This window comes from Zingiber officinale, chromosome 4A (assembly GCF_018446385.1).
Source record: "Zingiber officinale cultivar Zhangliang chromosome 4A, Zo_v1.1, whole genome shotgun sequence".
NCBI classification, from domain to species: Eukaryota; Viridiplantae; Streptophyta; class Magnoliopsida; order Zingiberales; family Zingiberaceae; genus Zingiber; species Zingiber officinale.
The window spans coordinates 106,299,556-106,310,814 of record NC_055992.1 but is presented as its reverse complement, the minus strand read 5'-3'; the positions used below and the strand labels follow the sequence as shown (position 1 = coordinate 106,310,814).

The following is an 11,259-nucleotide window of genomic DNA, read 5'->3' as shown; positions in this document are numbered from 1 at the left end:
GGCTGAGTATGTGTCGTTTGTGGATCCCAACAAAATACCAGCCGCTCAAGATGGCAGTACCTCTTCACAACACATTGCTAATCAGTTGAAAGTATCAAACGGAGACAGCATATGCCTTATCCCATACAACACTGGGTATATTTTTAATCCCTGCTCAATTCCTAATACATAGTAGCTTAGCTATATATTGACAATCGTGCAGGAACCACTGGATCTTGACCGTTATAAACGAGGACAAAGATACAATTTATTTGTTGGACTCAATGGGTAATAGGAACCGAGATAACGCTTGGAAAACTACAGTGTGCAAGTATGTTTTAGATTATGTAGATTGTGAATAGATTGATTAGCAAATATGAAATGAAATAAGTTCTATTTTTACAATGTAGTGGAGTGAGGACGTACCTTTGTATGAGGGGTAATCCAAAACGACCAACTTTCAAATAGTTGACAGTATGTCTTATTGAAAACATGCATTCCTGGTTCTTATATATTTGGTTTTTCACTTTGCATTAACTTTGATTCATTAGGGTAATCTCAAACAACAAGGTTGTGTTGAATGTGGATATTGTGTCATGCGGTACATGAAAGAGATTGTTGAATGTGAGGATCTACAGTTGGAGAGGAAGGTGTGTGAATTTCTTCCATTTTGAATAGGAATGCACAAATTGAATCAAATCGTTCACGCCCTGCTACTGCTTTCTTCTCATGCTTTGATATGGCTTCTTTCCTTCTTTTTTTCCTCACCCTTAGATGACACCCTGTTTATGGTTTTATACAAAACTGTGTTTTGCATAGTTCTATTAGTAGTTGGGGGAAATTAGTAACTGATTTGGGCATGGTTACCTTATAGACCTAATAAACTATTAAATTTCTGCTTGCCGATGATTGAGAATATAGAAGGCTGTCAAGGAACAACTATTTTTATTTCTAGAGCAGTAGTTACCTTCACAGGATGTGTACCCATCTCCTTGATATGGGACATTATTCACTATAGGGCATACACAGAGTCTACCTCTGAAGGTATCCTAAAGAAATCAAATTGACATAATTTATCTAAAATGCAACTTCAAAGCCTATAAACAATGTGATTAATGACAAAGTACCTTGCAGGCTGTGATATTTAATTTTGGGTGCTGCCAACAACCACCATTTGATTTAAGGCACTCATTTGTTTCAATATCTGAAAAAAGAATAAAGCAAGCATGAACCACCCACTCGTTTTGGCATGCAGTTCAGTAGAAATGAATAGTCATGCAAACCTCCACTCAAGCACACAGGAGGTTCGGTAGACTCCTTGAATCCTGCACATATAGCCTTCAGCACAACACTCCTCTCTAATTTTCCTTTTTGTGGATAGAAAAGTATAGTCTTGCTATTAGCACTAATGTTATAAAATGCTTTTAATTAATACTAGTCATTTGCTAATAACAATGACAAAACCTTTCTAGACACGTGCTTAGTTTAAATCAAATCCAATAGAACCTTAGGCATCAAAATATAAACTGTATTATGAGTTGAAATTCAGATGTTTTAAGATGAGAGACAAGGGATCATAAGTCATACCTCGATATTGAACACTATTTATGACCAAGGTGGGTAGAATACTGACATCTCCACGAGAACCATGCCCAAGCTACCATAAGAAAATGTTCAGCATATCAGCTAGGCTACTTGAAAGATGCAGTTATCTGTCCACACCGCTAATTCAGTACTTTCGTGTTGTGTGATTATTGAGCAAGTCTCATTGTACAATTTTTTGCTTTTTTGTCATAGTGCATGTGAAATTGAGAATGCAATACATTAATTTAACTGAGCATCTAATCACCATGCGATTGGAACTACTAAAACTTAAGGTTCAAAAAACTGTTGGATCATTTTTATTGCACATTTGATGAAATGTTATTGTTACTATAAGAGTGCATATAACAATACATATTTATTTGTCTTATCATGCTTTTGTTAATTTAATTCATGATTTTTTTGTCAACTTACTGTGTTTTGATTTAAAGTTTTTAGTTACAAAACATAACATGATGATTCTTTCTAAATTGCAGTTTGCAGGTTGTGTGAAGAACCAGTACTATACGCAGACACAATATGATGAAGTGAGAATTGAATGGAGTGAATTTGTGTACTCATATTTGAAGTGAATTGCAGGTTGTGTGAATGAACCAGTACATGTTTTTGGTTTTTATGACTTATTTTGATCATATTTAGGGAGATTTGTTTTGTATAAACATATGCTGAAATCATGGCTTATTTTGATCAAGGCTTATGAAGTTACCTTTTGTGATGCTCAAAATTACTGAAGTCTAAAAATAATGAAGTAAAAAGAGAAAAAATACTTCACTTTATTCATAAAATCCGAAGTAAAATCTACTTATAACTTCGAAGCAATACAATTTGTTGCTGTAAAATAGTATCAACTACTTCGGTTATTACCAAAAATTCCGAAGTAGTTTCTATCTATTACTTCGATCCAGAACGAAGCTAAATGTAATTTAATCGATAATTACTTCAGGAATTAACGATATATGACGAAGTAAAAGTAATCCATTACTTCATTTTTAACCAAAGTTAAAGTAGGTATATTACTTCACAACAAATACTAAACGATGAAGTCGAAAAGGATTAATTACTTCGGTGTTTTTAAAAACCGACGAAGTTATATGCACTTTTTACTTCGTAATATGTTCGAACCCGACACCCAATACGACTTCGTTTTTTCTGGGCCTACGACTTCGGAGTTTATCCGAAGTAAAATGAGTCTTTTTACTACACGCGTGTCTACTTCGGTAAAAACAGGTCTTTTACTTCAGGTAATCAACGAAGTAAAAAGTCGTTTTTCACATAGTGACTGCAGGGGACTAGCGACTGGAACTCTCCGGACATCATCAACCTGAAAATAGCAACGGAGGAGGGTGTGAGTCCAACACTCAACGGGTAACAACTGATATGCATAATAAAGAAAATAACAACCATCACTAATCATGCGTACAGTCTCCTGATACAAGAAGGATAAATGCAACTGAAATAAGCAGGAGAAAACTGTACTAACCAGGACCAGGGTATAAGTATAACAGGGTTGTCAGACCGAGAGGTATCAAAATCCTGTATGCATGTCAAACATATGCATCCATCCAAATGCAACATATAAGTGCAGCAAACACAATCAGAAAATGCATAAATGCATATGATGCCAATGATGGGTCCTGGTCACCCCTGACGCCAGTCAGCCATCTCACACACGATGGTGAGACCGAGTGGGTAGAGCTGTGACAACCGTGCACTCTGATATCACTACTCCTAATGAGTGACCGAGTGGACGGGATGCTATAGGAGTACACCTATCCTCCTACCCTAAATCATAAATGGGGGAGCTCAATGCTCTCATCTCCCGGTACACAATGACGGGGAGGAATCCCTGCCGGCTACCACGCTGCATCACACTACCAATGAGCAGACCAACGGAGCCTAACAAAGTCTAACCGTCTGCCGGCTACCACGCTGCTACACTAAACCAGTAGAGCCTAACAGAGCAGAACTATCTGTCGGCTACTACGCTGAGTCACTAGACCAGCGGAGCCTAACAGCAGAACTGCCACACACCCTGCCTGATAAAAAATCACTAACCCATGAGTGGTGGTGTGTGCTGTAACTGCCGATGTGCTCAACAATAATAGAGTCGACTATCGCACAGCATGCAATCATGGTGCATGACTCTAAGCATGGAAATATCCTGAACCTATCCATAGATATAAAATGTGTACCCTAGCATCAATGGATCATTCTAAAGATCTAAGGTACATAGGTCAGATAAGGTATCAAAAATCCTAGGTCCAGAACATAATAAATAACATGGTTGTGTCACTACCCCTATAAGCATGTATAATCAGGTAGGTACTAACATGAAGTGCATAACAAGTAAACAAACAAGCATGTAACAGATCAAGTAGTGACCAACCGAAGCAGATAAGAAACACAATCATTGCTATTTGTTAAAAACATTACCATGCATATCAAATGACATAAAGTCAAAGTACCCGCCTCCAATCGAAAAGTCCAAACCGGTAATCATGATACTCGTCTCGCGTCAAAGTCCTGTGTCACAATATTTAGTTTAGCTTATTCCATCATGCATCCATTAACTAAACTAAATCCTAATCCATTAATCAATTAGGGTTAGCTTCATTATCCCTAACCATACTATTAGATTAATTCTAAATTTAAGTTAACAACTATTGCTAACATAACTAGCAGTCATCTACAACGAAGATCAATTCCTACACTATACCTCAACTACAGTCGCTGTTGCTCAACAGCAAGGATCGTTGCTGCTCGATCTAATGTGAGCAGCTACTGGATTAAATTGCTGGACCAAGAAAACCCCACAGAGAAGAATGTTTCCTGATGGAGTTTAAATCTTTGCTGCTAGAAAACAAGTAAGCATAGATTCCAGATCACATAACGAAACAACTCATACCTGGGAACAAATTACACTGTTCGGATCAAGAACAGAAGATCCAAAACCAACAACCCAAACTTACCTCAACCGTGACCTAAATCCACCTCAAAGAAGGGATGATCAAGAACAGAGGAGAAGATCCAAGCTCTAATATGGAAATACAGTAAGAACTGATCCGAGATCTTCCTCCTAGTCCAGAACAGGAAGAAAATCACAACAAGGGCAATCAATCAACCGAAATCCCTAATTCCACAGCTAGTTAGATCGCCTACCTTAAGGATCACTGCTAGGCACGATAGAGAGGTGGGAAGAAAAGATCGGCGTCGATGCTCAGCGATCGACACACGGTGGCGCGGCCTCAGGTGGCAGCAACGTTGTTCAGAGATGCAACAAAGAGGAACAAATCTAGGGTTGAGGCGACAAGGCGCTGGGTCGGACTCGGTGGCCGGTGGAGGTGGATCGACGTCTGCGCGCAGATCCGAAGAGGGAAAGGGCGGCGCCAGTAGATGTCGAGCGGCGCTCAAGTGCCGGCGAGGAGAAGACGTCAGCGGCGCAGGGTTCGAAATGGATGAGGAGAGGGGATCGGGCAAATGAAGAGAAGGGAGATCAACTGTGGCAAGGAAGAGGAAGCGAAACCCTTGCCGAGAGTTTAAATTGCAAGGGAGAGGAGGAACCGCCGACGGTTAGGGCACGAGAGGGGGACGGATCCGGCGGCCCGGCGGGAGGAGGGAAGAAACGAAGGAAAAGAGAAAATAAAAGAAAAAGAAATAGAAATAGAAAAAAGTATTCCTCATTTAAATAGGGTAGCCTAAATAAACTTTCACGGGACCGAGTTTTCATTCCCTTAAACTCGTCCATACGAGCTCTGAAAAATTTCCGAAATTTTTTTAAAAATTTCGGAAAATTCCGTTAAGGTGATTCGCCCATTTTCGGTATTTTACATACTATGCATGCAAGAAGATCCAATTCAAAGACCCACCATGGACAATGTTGTGCTTATGCTCAACGGTCTCTTTGTCAGCCTTCCCACTCCTTCTGAACTTGCATTTCTCAATATTTGTAATACCACCGGTGAATCAAATGGTGTTCCAAAGAGAGAGAACTCTAGCGGAAGCAAGGGAATTCTAATAAAAAATTATGAAAATGATGTTTCAATCTCTACGTTGGAACCTAGATAGTAGCAAAGTTCACTTCATGTTTATATATAATGCCAATATTATGTATCAAGTTTATGCCTATTTATGTAAAGTTTAAATGAATGTTAGCTTCAGGTTTATTCTAATTTGTATTTGATCTAGTTTATGGAGTGATTCATAGTTAAAAGGCTAGAAAAAACTGTGAGTGCAATTAACCTAAGTTTGACTGCGTATGATCATGGTTTTGATGTGTGTGTCAAAGAGTTTAAGTTAGATTTTCATATGGATTTGATATGTGTGTTTGAGTCGTGCAGGACTTGGTGAACCACACATAAGAAACTTGGTGTGACCAAGTTTGGTAAGTGCATCCTATGGCTCGGGTCCTTGAGATCGGTGAAGGATGGTACATTCGAAGGACCACCAGACGAGGAGCAAAGGAGTGGGCCGAGGGAAGTGGACTTCAAGGCAACATAAAGGATGGTATGGAGAGGAGTTGCGGGTTCAAGTGCATCTGAGGGATGAAGGATGAGGAAGAGGGCTTCAAGGGCGACTCCGGAGAGGATGAGTGTGAGTAAATGTAAGGGATCAATCGACTGGTATTGAGGCCAGTTGACTAGTCCAAATTCACGAGAGAATAGAATGGTTCTGTGCCCGACAGTTGTGAAGACCAATCGATTGATAGAAAGTCATTGGCAAAATATCAAATTCTGCAGAGTGTCATTGGATGTGTCTAATGGCTACATCAATCGACGAGTGTGTGGACTAGTCAACTGGTGCAAAAAATGAGTTGATTCGGGATCAACTTTTTCCTCTCTAATTAAAGGAGCTTTGAGAGATGAAGGAGGTTACTGATACGAATTGAATAACTCCTAAGTCATTACCTCAAGCTCCCAAAGCCTACACTCTTCTTCCTACTATAATTCTCCATCTTGTAAAGAAGAAGAGTGTCTTGTAAGAGGTTTCACTCCACCGATAAGGAGTAAGCTTTAGTCGGAGATTTCTGGGAACTAATCCACTGACTGATTGAGGGATCATCCACCTCAAGGACAAACCGTGGAGTAGGAGCAAGCTATCTCTGAACCACGTTAAATAATCTTGTTAAAGTTTGCTTTCTCTTATTCATTTCTCTTTATTATTATTCCAATACGCACTAACGAATAGTAGGAAGACAAATGATTTGGAGTAAACAACTATTCAACCCCTTTCTAGCCTACCCAATGATCCCCAACAAGTGGTATCAGAGCAAAGTTGCCCTTCAAATGACTAATCACCAAGAAGAGCACTTTCAACAAAATGGTCGGCTCACACATCCAACCACTAAAATTTGAAGGAGATTTTTTTTTGTGTGGAAGAAAAGAATGGAGGTATTCTTTGAAACCAACTTTAATATTATGCTAATCATGGAAAATGGTTTTGAGATGTCTAGGGATGAAATTAAAACAATGAGTTAATCCAGAAAATAAGATGAAGCAAGACGCAAAGGGAATTAACATTTAGCAAACTCAAGAGCAATGCATCATCTCCTAAATGTGCTTCCTCAATAAGAAATACTTCAAATTAAAAACTACATAAGTGCCAAGGATTTATGGAAAAATTTGGTTGAGCTACATGAAGGGATGTCGGAAGCTAAATTGGAAAGAAGAGACCTCCTCCGATCTCAACTCAACAACATCAAGCTTAAGAAAGGAGAAAAGGTATCTATTCTACATTCTAGAATTAACTATATTTTAAGTGGACTAGCAAGTGTAGGTGAGACACTTACAAATCAATATATGATGATGAAAGCCATCAATGCCTTCCCAAGAACTACGACTTGGATGTCAATAGTAGATTCATTCTACATCTCAAGGGATCTAGAGAAATGATTTCTAGATGAATTCTTATCAACTATAGAGCTGAACTAAACTCATATTGAAGGATTAGATGGAGAAGCTCATAGATCAAGAGGAGTAGCACTAGTGTTCAACAAGGAGAAAGGGAAGAAGAAGTCACTATCTCCACCATCCTTCGATTCAGAGGAATCAAATGCCTCAATGGATAGTGATCAAGAGGCATACATGGTGAGGAGAATGAGAAAAGTTTTTAGAAAATTTTCTAACAAATCACATACTATGAAAAGTTCAAGGGGAAAGAGTAGAACAAAGAAGACCATTTGCTACAATTGCAAAGAAGGACACATGAGAGATCAATGTCCTCTTTTGAAGAAAAAGGAAGGAAAGAAGAAGGAAGAAAAGAAGAAGACAAAAGAAAAAGGGAAGATGACCCAAAATCTAATAGCAATATGGGATGATCCATCATCATCGGAGGAAGAAGAGCACCATGTATCCCATTTTGCTCTAATGAAAATTGATGATATTGCCTCCACTTCATCCAAAAGAGAAGAGGAAATGAGCTCAAGTGAAGAAGAGAGGAGCTCATGTGAAGGGGAGGACAAACTTCCAATTCGGACTTCTCGGTAAGTGAGGTATACAATCTACCCTCTCATGCTTTAGTTAAAATTATTTCAAATACAAATGAAGATTTGTTTAAAGCTAAAAGGAAAAATATTTTTTTTAAAAATGAAATTAGTATATTAGAGGAAAAATTAGAATCCATGTCTTCTAAGATGAATGATTCCTCTAATATGCATGCTTCTTCTAGTTTAAATGATTCATGTTTAGAAGAAGAAAATAAAGAATTAAGGGAAAAGGTAGAATACCTTAGTAAATACCTTGAAAATTTCACAATTGGCTCCAAAACTTTAAGCATGATCATAGGGAGCCAAAGAGCAAGTTTTAACAAGAGGGGATTATGATACAAAGAATCAAACAATGAGAAATCTTACAATTGTCTAATTACTAGGGGCAATCAAAAACAAAGAAGGCAGATAGAAAATGGATCCCTAAGGAATATTTGGTTAATCCAATTAGAAAGAACTTCTATTGGGTGCCAAAGTCAATCCTTAAGGGTTAGAAGATTTTGGGATAGTTAATCATAGAAGACTTAATCAATTTTTTTTTATAAATGGTTGACTTGAAACAAAAGGGGAAAAACTAAGACCATTACCCTCATTAGATCTGACTACACACTATAAGCATGACTTGCTTTACATATTTCTATATATGGATGTGAGATGATAGGATGATACTATTAATTCACTTATGTCTATGATATTTTGATGAATTATGAAATGTATCGATATAGTGATCATTGATCAACTATAGGGAAAACAAATATTTAATTAATAAACATCTTGTCTATAGTTCATAGTTGGACATTTCAAATATTTTAAAAATAATTCTATATTTTGTAAACTGAGGTTTAACTTTTTAAAATATAAGAATTCAAAACAAGGGTTTAAAGTTAATACAACATTGAATATTTTTAAGGTTTTTGAGTTTTTGTCAAAACATCAAAAATATAATGAAACTCAAATGACTACTCCAAAAGGGATGAAACTTCAAGAAGAGCTCTCTCCTCCAACACTTGAACCAATTCAAATTCAAGATGATGAGGGGAATACCAAGAAGGTTGAAGAGACTCTTCCACTCCACCCTCAAAGTCAAACAACCCCTTTTCCACAAAGACTTGCTATGACAAAGAAAGATGAAGAATTTGACAGGTTCCATGACAAAGTTAAAGACATCTGTGTTGAAGTCCCTCTAATTGACGCAATTCAACAAATGTCAAAATTTGCCAAGTTTTTGAAGGACATTATATCCAACAAAAGAAGAAAGGGAGAGATCGAAATCGTAGCTCTAACAGAAGAATGAAACACTTTATTTGAGAAGAACACTTCCCCCAAAGCTCCAAGATCCTGAAAGCTTTTATATCCCTTGCACCATAGGATCTGAATTCATTGAAAAAGCTTTCTATGATTTAGGGACAAGTGTTAGCCTCATACCATATTCAATTTGTAATAAGCTAGGTCTCAAAAACTTTAAACTTACTAGCATGGCACTACAATTAGCTGATCATTCTTGCAGGTACCCTATGAGTATTGTTGAAGATGTGCTGGTAGAAGTGGGTGGCAGCATCATACCTACAAATTTTGTTGTGCTAGACATGGAGGAAGACCGGAAAATTTTATTTATATTGGGAAGATCTTTCCGTGCAACAGTTGGAGCCATTATCGATGTGAAAAACCATAAACTTTCTTTGGTTATCGGTAAAGAAAAGTTGGAATATGATTTATCTAATTCTCCTAACCATGTCTCTTCTTTCTTGGTAAGCATTTGCAGCAGGACAGATGCTTATAAAGCTGAGGAACGGAACTTCCATCCTCATGGGAGGCCACCAAATGAAGAACACAATCTGACAAGTATTGGGAGAAGGCTCCCAATAAATAATGAGAAGTACCTCTGCCCTCCGAGGGCAAGAATGAAGGAAGAGGAAGCAACATCAACTCGAGGAGGAAAATTTGTGCCGCCTTAGGTATAATCTGTGGAAATGGAGACGAGGTCGAGCTATGGCCTTAAACAAGGGCTTCTTGAGAGGCAACCCAAGGGTTCTTTTTATTTAGACTCAATTTTAGTTCTCTTTTTCATTAGTTAGTGTTTTTAAACTTTGGTTATTTTTGTTTTCAGGTTGTATGTTGCCTCCATGAGCCGGCCATGATCATTTCATGCGCATGGAGGTGTTGGAGAAGTGGGAAAGGAGAAAATCTAGAAATTCTGGATCTAACAGGTCCCTGCCATGTACCCCACATGGCTGTGTGAAATAGATAGAAAAGGAAGAGCATCTGATTGTGTATCTCACACAGGCCGTGTAAGCTCACCCGAGAAGAAGATGGACAAGGTCGTATGATTTGACATACTGTCTGAAAGTTCTAGAGGAGAAGATGAAGGTGGTCGTGTGGCACATACGACTATGTGAGGCTAAAAGTAAATGAAAAGAACTCGGTCGTGTGGCACACACATGCCATGTGAGCTCAACCGAGAGGGAGACGACACTGCCCGTGCCAATTGGCACATCCATGTGGATCTGGCCGAGAAGAGGAAGATTTAGGCCGTATAAATCTACACGACCGTGTGGAATATAAAGACATAGCCATGTCTATAAAACATGACTGTGTCAAGGCCGTGTCAGCCACACCCCCAAGTAGAGATCTAATTCTCCTTCCTTAAGATCTTCTTTCTCAAGATCTATTTTCTTTTTCTCAAGATCTCATTTCTCCAATCAATCACTTTACCCTCTCTTAACTATACATCATGTCTAATCATCTTAAAAGACTTCGAAAGGGAAGTGGCAGATCCAGCGGGGAAAAAGGAACTATCAAGAGAAAAGGGTAAGGAGAAAGTCACACAGGGCAAAGACAAGAGAATGACACGCGATGAAGGTAACGACAATGAATTTAATATTATCTTTAAAAATGATGATCATAAAGCTAGATTTAATATTCTTGTTGCAAGAAAGATTGTGTGCACACGATATATAGATCCAACTATTTTGGATATCTTAGGAATTAGAGATAATATGGATTAGTTGATTGGGATGATATTATGTACACACACCTGCTCACATATCCTCGAATTGTCTTTGAATTTTTGAGCTCACTAGATGTCCACTTCTCTAATGAGGATGATTATATTGGTAAAATTAATTTTCGATTAATGAATCAAGAATTTTAGTGGACATTTAGTGACTTTAATAGTTGTTTTGGCTTATCCACTAGCG

The 11,259-nt window shown here is 38.1% G+C and overlaps 1 long non-coding RNA gene across 1 annotated transcript; it reads right to left on the bottom strand.

Annotated features, from left to right (window-relative positions):
• Positions 1 to 950: 950 nt before the first annotated feature.
• LOC121973520 lies at positions 951 to 1,327 on the bottom strand. Its single transcript, XR_006109643.1, has 3 exons — positions 1,263 to 1,327; positions 1,107 to 1,183; positions 951 to 1,028 (listed from the first exon to the last, which is right to left on the bottom strand). It is a non-coding gene; the product is annotated as an uncharacterized LOC121973520 (long non-coding RNA).
• Between the last annotated feature and the right edge of the window lie 9,932 nt (positions 1,328 to 11,259).